Source organism: Lepidothrix coronata, unplaced genomic scaffold, assembly GCF_001604755.1.
Source record: "Lepidothrix coronata isolate B3197 unplaced genomic scaffold, Lepidothrix_coronata-1.0 Scaffold282, whole genome shotgun sequence".
NCBI lineage: Eukaryota > Metazoa > Chordata > Aves > Passeriformes > Pipridae > Lepidothrix > Lepidothrix coronata.
Window position 1 is genome coordinate 129,070 of NW_016690462.1, and position 15,652 is coordinate 144,721.

The following is a 15,652-nucleotide window of genomic DNA, read 5'->3' on the forward strand; positions in this document are numbered from 1 at the left end:
TTTTCAAGTGATAGCACGTCAAGAACATCACAAACATCCACCCACTGTCTAATTGTGCTGACTAGTTATTTCTAACCTGATAATAAGCAGTGAATTGGTTAACAGTGTTGGTACTTAAGTGTACATATTTTGCTTCAAGGCGGACACTCCAGTAAGATGAATGGGGGAAGTTAACTTTGCTTGATGCTATTGTTTTAGCTGGTGAGGATGAGGACTCAACAAGATGAAAGTATGTTGGTTTACATTGTCAAGGCTATCTTCACAACCAGAAGCTAGAAACTTCCTTTATTATGAGAAAACAAACACATAAATTCTGGGAAATAGAATAAAACATTTCATTAATCTGCATGAAAGTCTTAAATCATTCAGATTCGTAGATTTGCCACCTATGGTAATCTTTTTCTTCTGCATTTGGAATAAGAGTTTGTTGGGATCAGACAGCATTTTTGCTTCCATTCATTGATGGGCTAAGAAATGACAGTAATAACAGATACAGCAGGCGTCTTTTCTTCAAAATATCGCTCTTCGGAAATGGCAAAGAAGCCAAAAGAAAGGCTTATGGAATGCTACCCTGTTCTATTGAAATCTGTTCAGAAAAATAAATGAAATTCTGTTCTTGGCTTCCTTTGCCTTGTTGAACAATATAGGATAAGTCATTTGACCTAGCTTTACACCAGCTTCTCAAGTGTGAAACAAGAATGAATGAGTTATGCATGTTTTCTAAAAGTGTTGGTAAATGTAGATGAAAAATTATGTAATCCCTAAGCACCAAATTGGGTGACCTTTATTCATATTGAAATAATGAGGACTATTTACAGAGTAGCTTGCTATTCACTGTGACTAAGGATGACAGAATCCAGGCAGGTTTTGCATTGGCCCAAAGAATACTTCTGAATTGCTCGTTTTGTTCAGTTTTACAGTTCCATTTTCATAAGATTAAAGGGACCTGAAAATTAATAAAATTGCAGGTTAGTGAATGATACTATCTGTTTGAAGATATCCACACTCTAACAATCTTTGACTATATCTTCAAATACCAGTATCTCAGTTGTAGTATTACTGCTGGGATTTTCAGAAAAATAGCATGTAATGTCAACTCTCCACTTAAACTGTAACCAACAAACCCTGGGGAGCTATCAAGTTATCAGTCTTTAGTACCGAAAGCATAACACTGGTTTTAAGTACAGCTACTCAAAATGGATCAAGTTACAGATGGGTTGTGTTTTAGTGAACTAAAATTAATAAGGTATTTTTAGCCAAACAGAAAAATTCATAAGTGTAGATATCTGTAGCCAAGTTCCTGATTCTATAAGTTAATTTTTATTTAACCCTGTGAAAATTAGTTGTATGCACACATACATGCACGCAAACCACCTGTGAACACTGAAGTTTTCAGTACTTTGTTGCCCATAACCTCAAGCTGGAATAGAAATACTTCAGCACTCAAAATCTGGATCAGCTGCTAAGATCTAAGATGTTTGCATTTGAACTTTGTGTACTTTAGAGGTATATGATATGTATTCTGCTCTGAATTAAAATATGTGGTAATTGGTAGGAAATAAGACAAAACCTTTCCTTGAGAAACTGAAATGTTTGTGTGTCAAATGTGCCCATAAATGTTTTCTCTTTCTAAAGGAAAAAAATATTTAGAGATCATGATGTGAGGATCTAAATCTGAGCAAGTCACTTCTGAAGAAACAGTGGAGGAAACATCTTTGGTGGCCTGAGGAAAACAATTAGCCATTGTCCTATGTACACTTAAACGTGTAAAGACAAATCTGCTTGTCAGATCAGCTACAAAACTGGGAATTTGAAGGCTTGTAGCAGCCAGTATTTCACATTTGCATTCACTATTTTCTGTCATTCTGTAAAGATCATGTCTATTTTCTGTCCAGTTCCACTGGTGAATCTCCAAGAGACAATATCAGTTTGGCTGCAAGTAATTAGTCTTTTTTTTTTTTTCAAAGCACATAAATTATTAGTGGGCCATTAATTTTGAGTGAATCTAATCCCAGTTCACTGTTGATTTTGGAGGGAATAAGTTATGCTTTTCAGCCTATTTAGCAAGGTTGTCACATTATCTATCTGTACAGACTCTTTAGCACATGCTTCAGTTAAATAGAAGATCAGGACAACAAATACTAAGTTTGCTTTTTGTGACTTTCACTGAAAAGTCAAAAAATCCACAGATGTCTAAATAAATTACAGAGCTACAAATACAACTTTAAAATACCCCATGGAAGGTATTTATCCATTATTTTTATAATATTTTGAGATTTTTAAACAGAAGGAAAGGAAATGAAAAATCCTTAGTGCTGTTGGCTTTTTGCATCCATATGTAATATTTAATTTCAAAATTAAGATGTTCATTAAGACGTTCAGAACTTCTGAAGTGAAACAAAGACAAAACTGACTTTTCCAAACTGTACTTTTCAAAATGCAAATAGCAAAGGAACACTGGTTGCAATTTTATCGTTTTTCTGCACCTAGTCTTGTGGTGGATACAGATCCATTAATCAGAGACATTTATATGCTTTTCTTAGCATACTTTCCTAGACATCACATAATTTTGTGCATATACACATAATATCTATCTATATTAGAAAACTGTTATTTCAGTTTTCCTGATGGGGAGGTTGAGGCACAGAGAGACTAAGGGACCTTTTCCAGATCGCAGAGGATATGAGTTAAAACAGGCTAAAAGATCTTGAATTTATAATTAACTTCTAAATCACTATATAGCTTTTCTTAGGACAAATCAATGCAAACAATTAATTAAACTGCTAAATGTTTATTTGAAAACCAAACAAAACATTATTAATTTAATCTGGCAAGTAAAAATCCCCCAACAACCCAGAATATTTCTAGAGTTAACTTTATTTTGATGTGTATTTTATGGAAAGGAAGAGCAAGATTGTTATTTTTTTCCCATCAGAAAGATCTGTGCAGTTTGCCAATATCTGCCTTGGCAATACTTTTGTAGAAATGTGTATATTTTGTCTTTTAGAAAACTGCTTTCCCAAGGCTGAGAAAAACTGTGAGCAAAATTATGTGGCAGGAAACATTTAAACGTGAAAATATGAAATATAATTCAGATTTGATAATTCTGTGTCAAAAGACACACTACTTAGCAATTCTTTAAAGACATCTTTAGCCTAAAAATATCCTATTGGTTAAGAAGAAAATGAAGGCAGCAATAAAAATTCACATAACAAAAACAAGAGCAATAGCAGTGAGTTTAAAACTGACTCTGGGGAAATATAGACAATAGATACAGGAAACTGAAAATATCTTAAAAAAACTCTGTAAAGGATGGAGGAAAACAAGAAACAATACATTAAGTATATATAAAAAAGTGAGATCTTATTAATGGTTCAAATCCTGTACTCAGCAAGTATAGTAAAAACATGGATCACTATGTGCAAAAGGCAGATGTGCTCATACGTATCTGTTTTTCCAGAAAAGACAGGAAGATCTATTTCTACCTTAGAGCTAATGTAAAGTATTTTCTATCCCATCAGTAGCTGGAAACTGAACAAATATTTTTTTTTTCCAAATGGGCAGTATCAGGCAATAGACTTAAACTAAAGCTAAGGTAATTTATTTCAGTGTACTAAAAATTTTTTTAATTACAGAATGCTGGGGAATTTGCTGAAAATGAATGCTGAGATTTTAAATGAAAAATCTGTTAAAAAGCATAGAAAAGACTGATTAAATTGGAGGTAATAAAGAAATAAGTGTAGATGACTTATAGTCAAATAGGAAAAAATATTTCTGGTGTGGTACTGTGAGGATCTGTTTTTCAATACCAGGCAATGTCTTTAGCAAAGTCTGGAAAATCTTCAATTATCAATAGCAAAACTTACAAGTGACAAAAGCATTTAATGAACAAATAATGATGATGAAAGAGGAATGAGTTAACCTGGAGTGCTCATTACAATAAATTCATTACAACAAGATATTTTTGCATGGCCAAAAGTGAGGCTAAAGGAAAAAGAATTTACATAAAACTTATTATTGGGAAGCTGAATCCTCTAGAAAAGACCTAAATATGAAAATAAGCTAAAAGAATAATGTCATGATTAAAATGTAAGATGCAATCCTTTCATGCCTAAGCAAGAGAATAAAAGTGGTGATACTCCCTCTGTTACTGTCATTAGTGAGGACATTCCTGGAATGCTCTGTCCAGTTCTAGCATTAATGCTTTGTGAAGGACCTTTACAAACTGGAATGGGCTCAGAAGAAGACTGCAAGAAAGGTATGAGGTCTGGGAAATGTGCTTCATTTTGAGGCACTAAAGAAGCCAAGTTTAGGTTAGAAGAAGACTTAGTCACAGTCTGTAAGACCATCCACGGAAAAGATTTCATCGACCAGTTCTATTACAAATGAATTCTAATAAAGTATTTAAAGTTAATTGTTTTCTTTTAATTATTAGTGTTACTTGATCATTATCCAATTAATGATAAAGATGGAACTACTGGAAATTTAATTTTGACAATTCTGATCTGGAAACAGAGCACAAATATCAAGTGATAGCAATTAATGTTTGGAACAAATTCTGACATAGCAATGTGCTGGATTTTCCATCTGTTGCAGTTCTTAAATTGAGCTGTAACATATCTCTCAGAAAAGACACCTGATGCAGAAATTGCTGTGTCCTGGTCTATAATTTATATAGCAGGTCAAGTTAGAAGACCAAAAGGTATCTCATGGCTATAAAATCAGCAAGGAAAAAGTAACTAGGGTACACTGTGGTGAAAAAGACAACACATTTATACTACCAATACTGCTATCATAATAAAAATAAAGTGGAAAGGGAAAATTATATTAAATAATAGAAGAAAGCATCACTGTTTTTAATGCATTGCTGACAATTAAAAGACCATATTTCTGATACTAAGCCTTCCTCTTACTTCCTTACTTTGTCCAATTCAAGTAATTTTTACTAGGTACAGTTCTGTCTAATTTTCTTTGTAATTTCTACTGATGAGTTGGAATTAAGTTTAAAGCATGTAAATCAAACACAATGACCACTTCAAAAACCACTGAATTTTATATATGGTTTTTGTACGCACCAGGGAGGCACAGAGAGTTTTTCTTCAGCTATTCTAAAAAGAGCTGGAGTGCAGATGGGTCTGATTGAAAAAAAAAAGTATACAAATATACCACGTGTGTTTATGGTCTTCTGTTCTTCTTAAATCAGGCACTTCATTCTACTCCATTGTTGAATGGATATATTAACAGTTACAATATTTTGCTAGGAAAGATTACAGATATTAAGACTTTGGGGGTTGTGTTTTTTTTTTTTATTTTAATTGGTTGTGGAGTTTTTTGGGGTTCCCTTGTTGTTTTGTTTTGTGTCTTTTTGTAGTTGTTGTTTTGTTTTGTTTTTTTGTTTTGTTTTGTTTGTTTTTCCCAATGAGAAAGCATTAAGGTCTGTGATGAGAAAGTGCTTTATAGCAGCAATGGCACGTGTATTTATTTAAGAAATGTAAATCCTCTAGTGTCATCTAGCAATTTTTGGGAAGACTCATAGATTCAAATGTGCATTATATTTTGTGTTCTAAACATATGGGCCAAAGTGCAACTCTGTTGGCTCAAATCTGTATATAATGTTATCTGATGCACTGTCTTCATTTCTACTGTAACAGGCAGACTTCTCTTTAGTGACCAAAACCATATGTGGTTTTATGCTCTTCTTCATTTTGAGAAAATGCCCCTGTTTATATTTCAAGTCCTCTTATTAAAACACATATATCTTTCTTGGACTCATTAACAAAACGACTTCACAAAAATGTCTGGGGGGACATCAAGCAAAGCATTGTCAGCCGGTCGAGGGAAGGGATTGTCCTGCTCTGCTCTGCACTGGTGCGGTCTCATCTTGAATATTGTGTGTGGTTTTGGTCACTGCAGTATAACTTAGAGAGCATCCAAAGGGGCAACGAAGATAGTGAAGGGCCTTGAGGGGAAGCCGTATGAGGAGCAGCTGAGGTCACTTGGTCCGTTCAGCCTGGAGAAGAGGAGACTGAGGGGAGACCTCATTGTAGGTACAACTTCCTCGTGAGGGGAAGATGAGGTGCAGCCACTGATCTCTTCTCTGTGGTGACCCATGACAGGACCTGAGAGAATGGCCTGAAATTGTGTCAGGCGAGGTTTGGATTGTATATTAGAAAAAGTTTCTTCACCCGAAGGGTGGTCGGGCACTGGAACAGACTCCCCAGGGAAGTGGTCACAGCACCAAGCCTGACAGAGTTCAAGAAGCATTTGGATGATACTCTCAGGCACGTGGTGTGACTCTTGGGGATGGTCTCCTGTGCAGGGCTAAGAGTGGGACTTGATGACCCTTGTGGGTCCCTTCCAACTCAGCATATTCTGTGATTTTGTGATTGCTTAACAATGTTAATTACAGACATTACAGCTTCAACAACAAGACAGTGTTAAAATCGAAAGCTTCTTCAAGTAGACAGCTACTTTACAATACTTTACGTGAGAGCTTTTATCATTTACATTGACTAGCTTTTTCTCTGCTTCCTCTTATGCTTCTTCTGCCAGTGTTTGGCATTTGCTAAACTTTCTCTTCTACTTAGAATATTTTTTGAGCTTGGAAACTTTCCAGGGGGAAAAAAAGACTTTCTGTGAACTTTGATAAATGATTTTATTAATAGTGCAAATTTGCTAATTTCTGTTCTAAATACAGGGACTATATGATTTTGTTTGTTTGTTTACTTGCTCTGTTTTTACATCCCAATAAATTATTCTGCACATGTTTTGTTCATTTCTGCATAGTTTTAGTCTCATAGAGGAAGTCTTTACAGATTTCATCTGTATCATTAGAAAATACTCAGAGGGTGGGAACATCTGGAAATAAACTGTATGACCCACTTTAGCATACTTTGCACTGTGAAAGCTTGTATATTATTTCAGTGGCCCCTGGAGCTGCTATTCTGGACAGTTTTGCTCAGCTTGGACCTCAATAGAACTCATCTCTTCTATTCCTTGCTCCCCCAAAATAAACTCATAACACTGAAGATGTGAGGGAGGATTGTGACCACTAATGCATAGATTACTTTTGGTTAAAGATTACTCTTCCCAGTACAGCCTGTATTCCTCCATTTCAAGGCTTCCAGTGCAGCCATGAAGAAATTGCTTTCTTGTCTCACCAAGAGAGTCATGATGGCAAGTACCTTGCTTCTTACTGCTGTGTGGTGTATTAAAGGCATCTGTATTGAATCATTCATTTGTGCAGCACTTTGCACACAGCTTAGTGAATGAAGCAGTGAGCTAATGAATGAACATTCCTACTTAAAACAGACATATATATCTTTCAAGTTGCATTCCTTCATCTTGATGGCATACCTAAGCCCATTGGTTCAGTCCAAAGTAAATTCATAACATGTCATAGCTGGACAGGCCTCTGATGAGATTCTTTTCAACAAGTTAGCATGCTGTTAAGTCATTATTTTCAAGGTCTCTAACACAGAAGTCCCTTGTTGAAAAACTTTGCTTTATTTGGCCAACTGTGTGAAGGCACGTTTGAGTGAGATTTTTAATTCCCAATTCATGAATATTATTCCAACACAAATGTAAATCTTTGTAAGCATTGGACTACTGCTGTGCATTCTAATAACATGTGGAAGATAATACCGTGCCCATTCTTAATCACTTAATTAAAATAATTGCTGGAACAACTTTATATAGCAATATATAGTTGTGGGATTTTTTATTTTTAAAAATTTGTGTTATTAGAATTAGTCACAGGGAGGGATTTTTACTGCCTTGTCAATGGTGGTGAGTCTTAAAGCAATAACTTTAGTAACAAGACACTATATTCATTCCCAACTGGACAGAGTCTTGAAGAGGACAGAGTGGGGCAGTGGTGCGAGCTGCTGCTGGGACTTGTTTGGGGATCTCTGGGCTCTACTGTAGAGAGGAAACCAAGTAGAGTGTTGGTTGGTTCTCTGAACCTTCTGGCTGAATTGAACCTGTCATATTTTTAAAACACTTAGGCAACTGCGGGTGTCTTTCGGAGGAAGTAATTTCTTTTAGCATTCTTTTCCTATTGCTTTCTGACTATCTCAATACTTTCTTAAGGTGTTGCCCTTTGTAACAGGAATGTGAACTGTACTTAGGCCTGAAGAAAATTAACAGTGACTCAGAAAATGAAAATTATCTGGAAAAACTACATTCCTCAGGAATACAGTATCATGGAGACTTGATTATTTCTTCTTGTGGAAGGGGCCAAGGTGTTTTATGATACCATGCAGTTGTAGCTGAGATTGGCCTGTAGCCCAATCAACTAGTCATTCCTCTCTGGTATATTTCTGCATTGGACTTGTGCTGAAATGCCCACAGGAGATTTGGGTAACTCTCTACAAATGCTTTTGCAGGTAGTGAGTGTTAATATAATTTAAAAAATCTGTTGTTTTCCCACCCGTCTCCTACTCTTCACCTCTCTTTGTGAAAAAGGTAAATCATTCAGAGGTTCCTTTCAGCATATACCAGTTTGTTGAATTTACAGGAAGGGCTGCAGTTCCTTTATGCACGTGATGCTTTCTAACACATCACAGGCATCTTAAATAAAATCCATAAAAAACATACATCAAACAAGCAAACAAAAAATCCTTTCCTCTCAAATATCCACACAGGAAAATGCTATGTAGCTAAGTGTGCTATTACAACTGTACCAGTAGCTTGTATACTAAATTATGCTCACTGAATTGTGGATATTCTTTGAAAAAATGAGGGCATAAGACTCCTTTCTTGTACCAGCACAAGTTCAAAAACCCAGACATATTTAGCCATCAGCTGCCTAAGGAAATGTCACTTACTGATGTTCAGGATGATCGATTGCATCCTTTAGATGTGCCATTCTCTCTCCTTCCTCTCCAAGGAGATCCATTCTCAGTTTTTTACCTTAAAACCTAAAAGAATCATAACAAAAGCTTCTCACTTAATTCATCACTTCCACTTCCTCCATTTTGGGAGCATTTATGTAGCATAAAATATGCTGCTTGTGGTACTCTGCTCTTTGCCTACATGTGAGCTTGGAATCAGCTATGCTGATCAGACAGAAGGAACTGTGTTTTTGAAAATTTTAAAAAATAAAATCCTGTCTCAACCACTTTTAGAAACACCTGTGTGAAAAGAATTTGTCCCTTTCTCCCTGCTGTGTGCAGTATTAGAGTGTTTGGAAGGTGTGCCTTTCAAGGCCTTCTGTCTTACAGCACTGATATCTCCACTACAGTGGCAGCTATACTCAGTGTGGACTAGACTCAATACATATACACTTTTTTGTTATAGTGTATGAGTATTATCCAGAACAGAAATGTGCCTCTGGGCCATCTGAGTTAGGTCAGAGCAGCCCTGGGGGTGCAGCATTATGGAAATGAGCTCAAATTGCTTCTGAATTTGAAGTAGCCATACAAGTAAAACAGATCACAAGTGAATAGCCCATACAGGGATCAAAACACAACCTTGACATTAGTAGCACCATGCTCTACCTGAGCTAACTGCTACTCTAACACACCAGTATTCACCTGTGATGTGCCTGAACTAATTACTCCTCCAAACATGCAAGCCCTGGTCTGTCTGTGTCTATAGCAGAGATACTAGTTGCTTGCATATGGTGGTGTACTATTATGGACACTTTGGACATATATAAAGAGGAAAACAAAACCCATCTTAACTCTGCCTGAGAGAGATCCAGTACCGTTTCTAAGAGAAATGGTCTGGATCCTGTCAGAGATTCTGCAGGTCAATAACACACTGCTGAAAATAGACAGCAACAGACAGAAATTAAAGGAAAACGGAAGGAAAAAAACCCACCAATGAACAAGCATGAATTTGATATTTCAAAAAAACTGCTCAGACTCTCACAGTTTATAGTTCAGGAACATATTCATCCACAGTGTTGTTTCATGTTTAATAGTTGCTGGTTATAGCCATGAATTTAGCTGGTGACCGTGGCAAACTTCTAGCATCTACATCTTCTGTTGTTCCATTTGTATGAAGACCTATCTCTCTCAGGTACTTTTGGAGCTGGTACCTACTCTGGTTATTTGATTCCCACTAGTTTTTAAACTGGAGGAAAAAATATTATTCCTTATTTACCCTTTTCACACCACTCATGATTCCATAGGCATCTATTATACTGCTTTGTTCTGGGACCTCCTTCTAATTTTAAAATTATCAATTTAATTACTTTGTGTCCCTTTGACCAATTAAGCTCTGAAGGCATTGTTTCTTATTTCAAGCTGTTTCATTTTTTAAGAGGTTTTAGTGAAAGATTTTGTAAAGAAACAGGTAAGCTCTATCTTTTCCTGTAATTTATTTAGTGAATTCCCTCTGTAATTTCAGTTTACTTATCCATTAATTTTACTGTTTTACTCATTTTCTACAGAAATAATTTATTAACCTGCACTTCTTTAGATCTCTTATTTCTCTGTATTTGTAGGTATTGTATCACTTCAGCTGCCTTCTTGACCATCAATACAAAAGCATTTTTAAGAGAAGGCACTGAAGAGGGCTAATACAGGTTTATGTCCCGTTAATGTGAAGAAAAGGCAATCGGACACAATTCTCACCTGGCACGAATGGCAGCCCTGATTCCATGTCATAGTAAGAGTGTGAGTCCTCCTTCAGTTCTGTGAATCATACCCCTTATTTCTTCTTTTACATATCCATGAAAACATACTATTTTGCTTCAGTAGAATGCTGTGTACATTACTTTGTATTGGGCAAGGGAAGCATTTTTTAAAAACATATTTTGACTCAACTAGAATGAACTGTGTTCTTCAGTTTGTTTGTTTTTTCTGCTTTGTCTTGAAAAAATAAAATTTCTATTTGCACAGACTAAATACTTCCCAGTAAACAGATTATGATATTTGATTTTGCTCTGAATATGTACTAAGTTTTAACTTTTTTTCCTGTAAACGCAATATAATGTCTCAGTTCATATATCTGTGAGATCAAAAATGCACAGTTCCAAAGCACTGTGTAGGAAATCTATAAAAAACGCCAGGTGTCTGAGCAACAGTTTGACAAGTGGAGAGACAAAAGGAACATAGGGAAAGGAACAGTGTCAGAGAAGTGTGAAGACAAAGGGTCTGGAGGCAAGGTTCGTGCTCAGTGTCATAAGGGAAATAGAAACTCTACCGGTGTCAGTTTTCTCTCTGTAATGCATCTCTGTCTCAATTCATGCTAAATAGATTGGCATGCACTGCTGACTGCCTATTATTTTACAATCCATGTGTTTTTTAAATATATATAGATAATAGTACACTTCAGTCCCTTAGCTAGGTTATCAATAGGACATAATGAAAATCCACATATTTATAGATTTGGTATATGGTAGCATAACAGTTCTGGGGACTCTGGTGACTCCTCTAATGGAGTGAACTGTGTCTTAACTGGCCTCTGGGCAAGAGCTGCTTGGAGATTGAGTCACGGGAGTCTAGAGAATGGCTCAATCTTATACAAAGTAGGTATCTGCAATAAATCAGATGAGTTGTGGTTGGAAGTACCTGCTTCTTCCAAACATAAGTTTTCATTTTGTCTTTAAGCTACAAATAGTTAAAGTTATACAGGTGAAACTTATTTCAGGATGCTGAATCTTTTTACCACTAATGCTGCTGTATTACTTCACACTCTGAGACGAGCTCAGTTGGTTAGAGCATGGTGCTAGTAACATCAAGGTCATGGGTGTGATCCCTGTATGGGCCATTCACTTAAGAGCTGGACTTAATGATTGTTGTGAGTCCCTTCCAACTCAGAATGTAATTCTGAGCCAGCACAACAATACTCAGTTCTGCTTCTGAAAAAAAGAAATATTTCAGGGAAAAATTAATAAAGTTTTATTTAGAGTTTGTCTTGCTTCTGTCATATAGTTTTAATTAATTTTAAGACAGAGGAAGTTGTCAAGCTTTGTTTTGTATCTATCTCCTGTAACAGGAGTTATCAGGAGAATACAACAGCAAAAGCTGGTCCATCCAACTTGTTTGCACTGGTTCACTTTCAAACCAACACCATTGGGCTTCATTCCCGCAACATATCAAGAACGACACATCCGGAATATCCATGTATGAGGACATGTGTAGATAACAGGTATCATCTGAGGCTTGTTCATGCTGGGGGTCATATATTTCACTATATGAAGGAGATAGTACTAATAGCTTGTGCATGTGTAAATTTTCCGCCAGAAAGGGTGATTTGCCAATCTCTAGGCCTTGCTTAATGCATTATCTTTCTGTCCTACAATGCTTTTTCCTCACTGTAAATTCCTTGTACTGTTCCAGAAATGCTTCCCAGTCTACAGCCAGGTAATCAGGCAGAGATGGAGGTGGCAGCTGCAGACTTCACCTGTTGAAGAGTGATCCTTTTTTCAGCCCTTTGTACTGAGTGATGCAAGAGCAGAGTTCACACAGGGCTGAGGTTCTGTCTAACTGAGGTGACAGGACCTTGCCATACCAGTGTGAATGTCCCTGATTTTTAAATTAACTTCTTTCAAAGGAATATAAATACTGGTCTATGAGGTCCAGATACAAGTTCAGTGACTTATTTTGCTTAAACTAATCAATGAGGGCTGTACTAAAATAAATGTGGTTTTAGCACAACTGAAAATTTATCCAAAAACCTCTTTTCTGTTTGGTTGGTTTAAAATCAGGTTAATTAAACAAAATCACATTTACAGCTGGTACAGACAAGCTATAGCTACTATATTTTATGAAAATATAATAAATTCTTAAAGTTATGGCAGTAATGTTAAAAATATGATTTATGATAAAAAGTTTACCAATGTGTCTATATCCAACTGTTGAAAAATGCTGAAAACTTTCTATGCCAAGGCCTTAAGGATACCTTCATTCCATATCTGTTTTTATGGTCTATATTTTTTTTCCAAGATGCAGTATAATTCCACATTTTAGCCAAAGACTCCAGTCTTATGCTATATAGACTGTCAGTTGATTCTTTGTCTTCCTGCTTTTCTGCAGCATGCCAGCGCTATTTCTTGCTCTCCAGCTTTCTTTTGGAGAGCAATTTAATTGCATTTGAATGCCTGGTCCCTGGACTGTTCTGTGGAGCCAGGTAGCTGATGATCAGGAAGCCAGTCTTTGGAGTCCAAGATTGCAGCTGGAAGCTGCTGGAACAGGCCAAATGAATCAGAGCTGTTAAAAAAATAGACTAGCACGTGAGCTGTAAAAGATTGTCTTCAAATTCTCCCTCCTGTAGAGGGAAGTAAGTGCAACCCTTGCTATCTGGAAAACCCCATGAGACCCCAGATTGACAGGGATTATTATTTTTTTTATTAAAAATAAAATGTGGTTGCTTGTGGGTTCTGAGTGCTTGCCCATACAAGACAGTATATGGGGCTTCTTTGCAGTTTTTCTTTTGCTCCTACTGAAATCAGCAGAAAATCACAGTTGATCTGGGTGGAAACAGAATCTACACAAAGTTCAACTGGCTTTTCAGCTGAAAGCTCACAAGGATTTTATCACTGGTCAAAGATTCCTTCCTGTCTTATGCAGAACTTTCTATTAACCATAAAAGCTGAATTTTTCCACACTATCTTATGTTCACAGAAATATTAGAACTGCCGTACCCAATCAGACCAGTGAGCCATCTAGGCTAGTATCCTTGGCTCCAGATGCCTCAAAGGAAGGTGCAAGAAAATTCATAATGTCATATCCCAGAGGAAGTATCTTCCTAATCGTTGGCAGTTTTTGGCTAGCTATTGCCCTGAGCATGAGTGTTTATATTTGTTATACACTTTTATCCTACCTAAGGGTTATCTATCATGTATGTTCTATTGTTTGAACTATTCTCTACAGGTTTAGGCATAAATGTCACAATAGGACAGAGGTCATAAGTCATAGTAGATCAAAAGCCATAGTGTGTCAAATGTTGTAATATAATTCATGCTCGTGTATACAGCTCATATATAAAGTGATAGCTCATGCTAAGGCATTGCCTCACATTGCTCTTATAGCTACAGCTCCCCTAAGAGCGTTATAATATGCTATTGACTTTCTTGTGGATTCATCGTGCTGTGAATTATTTCTGGCCAGTGGAATGCATGGAGTTACCTTTTGGGTATTACTTAAGCAGGCGTCTTGTGATTGTGCCAGAGATCTTTTTTGCAGAAGTCAAGGTGTGTATTGTTTCCCTAGATTTTTTTTAAAGGAAAAAAAAAAAAAGGGAAGAAACTGAAGATTTACACTTTGGCTTAAAGATATATTGGGTATATGAAAACAGCTCTTTTTTTTCTCTCCCATAAAAGAACTGATCCCATGGTCTCAGCAGGAATATGTATATGAAGCCATATTCAATAAAACTTAGGTGCCACAATTTTTCTCTATTTCCTTTTAAACCAAAGAATAGACAACTGCCACGTATACTTTTGTCCCCAGCATTCCATCTTTTTAATTTCCTACATACAGTTGCTCAGTTTTTTCCCTCCTTCTTTGTTCTTTGTCTTGGAATAAAAAAGAGATAAGAAATAAAACAAAAAACACTGTAAATTATCCTCTTCCTGAGGACGCTTTACTCCTTCTAACTGTTTAACTTTTCACCCTTTGGGTGCTTCGTGGAAAAGCCATTACTTGCTTGCTGAGGAAAAAAGCATTTAATGAATCACAAAATCATTCAATTATTCTTAAAAACACTTCACATCACACATCTTTTTCCAAGTACAGTGAGCATTTTTCACATTTAAATGGTGCATAACTGCCTCATAGAATGTGTCCCTAGAGTTAGAGACATTTTAACAGAAAGGTTCAAGGAGTATATAGAGTTATTTTGATATATATAAGTATTAAAGACATAGCACTAAAGATGCAGAATTTCCTCTTCTCTCTTCACTGTCTTTCAACAACATTTATGCAAAGTTGCCTTTATGCTATTGTGCAACGTCTAGCTTTGTGCTGAGCTGAGATCCGCATGCTGTGCTTACTTCGGCTTGCTGCAGTACCACATGATAAAAATGAAATAATAGTAAAGCTATTAGCTAGTATAGGGCAGCAAAGCATTTAAAATGTGTTTTGTAAATAAAATTGCAATTTATCCAGGAAGGGAAGTAAGAGATTTCGTCACAAAAGTTAATTATTTTCAATCGCTGTTGCGGTTGTTGCTGATCTCTTGCTACTTTTTCTCTGCTTTCATAAAAGAAGTCCTTTCTGCAGACTGCAGTAGCTGCCACTTCCTACACAACTTTCTCTGTTTAGTTTTTTTTTTTCCCTCTGAGGTGGTTTGTTTGTTTGTTTGGGGGGGTTTTTTTGTTTGTTTTTGGTTTTGTTTTTGTTTTGCTTGGTTGTTTTCTTTAAAGGACTTACATTGTAATATTTTCTTTTCTGTATTTTATGAAAATATATGTGCATTTCCCAACAAAATCAGGTGGCTGACTTGATTTGTAAAACTAGTTTGAAGGCTGCACTTTTGCCAGGGCAAATGGGAGTCAGCCTGTTTATTTGAATGCCAGTGTATGAGCTGGCTAAGGAGCTGGCCTTGAATTTGTAAACTTTCCTGCACTTTTATATCCCTGTAGTTTAAACAAGTAATTTTTTCCATAGCAATGATTTTTTCCTTTTATTTTTTTTAATTTAATAGGAAAGAGTGGTATTTATACAATAGCTTTAGGCTAACTTAGATATCTGACTTA

General features: G+C 36.2%; 1 long non-coding RNA gene across 1 annotated transcript in view; it reads right to left on the minus strand.

The window, feature by feature from the left end:
- Positions 1–369: 369 nt before the first annotated feature.
- Positions 370–15,652, minus strand: part of LOC108508142 — a 28,852-nt gene continuing 13,569 nt past the window's right edge. The window contains exons 3-4 of the long non-coding RNA XR_001878322.1: positions 8,829–8,921; positions 370–946 (exon numbers count right to left, since the gene is read on the minus strand). This is a non-coding gene — a long non-coding RNA (uncharacterized LOC108508142). The remainder of the gene's footprint in view (positions 947–8,828; positions 8,922–15,652) is intronic.